Genomic DNA, 2,500 nt, shown 5'->3' with positions numbered 1-2,500 from the left:
CGTGGGTTGGTGGCACCCGAGTGATGTGGGTTTATTCGGGGCGGGTTCATGATGGTGCCTCCAAGTCATGTTGGAGTCTTATTGTTGGTGGGTTATTGGTGCTCAAGTCACCCGTGGGTCATGATGCTCAAGTCTCCCTCGGTCAGAAATTGAACCAGGCTCGGTCATTTTTTGAGCCAGCCTCGGTCAGAAATTGAGTCACTCTCGGTCAGAAATTGAGCCAGCCTCGGTCATTTTTTGAGTCACTCTCGGTCAGAAATTGAGCCAGCCTCGGTCATGATTTGAGTCACTCTCGGTCAGAAATTGAGCCAGCCTCGGTCATGATTTGAGTCACTCTCGGTCAGAAATTGAGCCACTCTCGGTCAGAAATTGAGTCACTCTCGGTCAGAAATTGAGTCACTCTCGGTCAGAAATTGAGCCAGCCTCGGTCATTTTTTGAGTCACTCTCGGTCAGAAATTGAGCCACTCTCGGTCAGAAATTGAGTCACTCTCGGTCAGAAATTGAGTCACTCTCGGTCAGAAATTGAGCCAGCCTCGGTCATTTTTTGAGTCACTCTCGGTCAGAAATTGAGCCAGCCTCGGTCATGATTTGAGCCACTCTCGGTCAGAAATTGAGCCACTCTCGGTCAGAAATTGAGTCACTCTCGGTCAGAAATTGAGTGACTCTCGGTCAGAAATTGAGCCAGCCTCGGTCATGATTTGAGTCACTCTCGGTCAGAAATTGAGTCACTCTCGGTCAGAAATTGAGCCAGCCTCGGTCATGATTTGAGTCACTCTCGGTCAGAAATTGAGCCAGCCTCGGTCATTTTTTGAGTCACTCTCGGTCAGAAATTGAGCCAGCCTCGGTCATTTTTTGAGTCACTCTCGGTCAGAAATTGAGTCACTGTCGGTCAGAAATTGAGCCAGCCTCGGTCATGATTTGAGTCAGCCTCGGTCATTTTTTGAGTCACTCTCGGTCAGAAATTGAGTCACTCTCGGTCAGAAATTGAGCCACTCTCGGTCAGAAATTGAGCCAGCCTCGGTCATGATTTGAGTCACTCTCGGTCATTTTTTGAGTCACTCTCGGTCAGAAATTGAGTCACTCTCGGTCAGAAATTGAGCCACTCTCGGTCAGAAATTGAGCCAGCCTCGGTCATGATTTTAGTCACTCTCGGTCAGAAATTGAGTCACCCTCGGTCAGAAAATTTGGCTGGCTCGGTCAGAAATTGAGTCACGACCCACCAGAAATTGAGCCAAGGCTGGTCAGAAATTGAGTCACGACCCACCAGATTTGCACCACGACCCACCGTGACCGACCACTATGCACCAACTATGAACCATTCAATTTTTTTTTGAGCACTTCTTGGATCAAACATCTCTTCTAACATGCCTAAGTATGCTGGGAAGTTTTGGGGGTGAGAGACCTTCATCCTCCATTTTTACGAATTTTCCGATTTTACCATGTTTTGGTAAAAAAATCATTAAAATTCAATCCCTTGGAGGATGGCTGAGATTTTTGGTGGACAGGTCAGTTATATTAGTATGTGGGTGCATGCAAAAAATCAGATCAAAATTCGATGCCTAGATACGTTTTTCTATTTTTCTGGATTTACGTATTTTCGTTTCTTAAAAAAATTATTAAAAAATATTCCGTTGGCAAAAAATTCTCTAATTTGGTGAGCACGAAGATATGATTTTTCTAAACAATGCTGCAAAAAATCAGATCAAAATTCGATCTGTAGCTCCCAAAAAGGAACTTATGTCTGCTCAGAAAAAAGGTATCTACTTGTACAAAATTCACTTTTGCATATTAGCCTATTATAGGGGGAGGGTGTGTCTCAGCAGAAACCCAGCGCACCTTGGCTGGTCTGGGCGAGCCACGGGGCCTTCCCCTCACACTCCGTGGGCATTTCTAAGCCTGCGTTGTGTTCTCCCGTGGCAAATTTCGAATCAAAATTTTTCATGAATCAAACCGAAAATTCGGCCGACTTCGGCCGATTTTTTTGAAAATTTTCGAAAAACTCCAGATTCGTTCTATCATCATTCTAACCCATATTTTGGCCTTTCCAGCCTTCGTTTAGCCAGATTTAAGCCATCTTGACCCACCCGAGGGACGGTTTATGCTCTTTTGAGCTAATTTTTGGTGGGTTTTCTCTTCTTTTTCCATCCTTCATCGAGTTTGCACCAAATATGCCGTACCCTATAACTCGTCCAGCCCATTTTCCCTTTGATCATCATTATTGCCCAAATTTGCACCAAATCTAGCCCAGTTTCTACCTTGCCTAACCCACCCGGGGGACGGTTTATGCTCTTACGAGCTAATTTTTTGTGGGTTTTCCCTTTGTTTACCATCACTGATCGAATTTACACCAAATATGACCTACCCTTTCACTTGTCCAGCCCATTTTCCCTCTATTCATAATCCTTGCCCAAAATTGCACCAAACCTAGCATATTTTCTATCTCTCCCAACCCACTCGAGGGACGGTTTATGCTCTTTTGAGCTAATTTTTGGTGGGTTT

Source organism: Cajanus cajan, chromosome 11, assembly GCF_000230855.2.
Source record: "Cajanus cajan strain Asha chromosome 11, NIPB_CcT2T_4, whole genome shotgun sequence".
In the NCBI taxonomy this organism is placed as follows: Eukaryota; Viridiplantae; Streptophyta; class Magnoliopsida; order Fabales; family Fabaceae; genus Cajanus; species Cajanus cajan.
The sequence above is the reverse complement of the archived record's forward strand: the minus strand, read 5'-3'. Positions refer to the sequence as shown.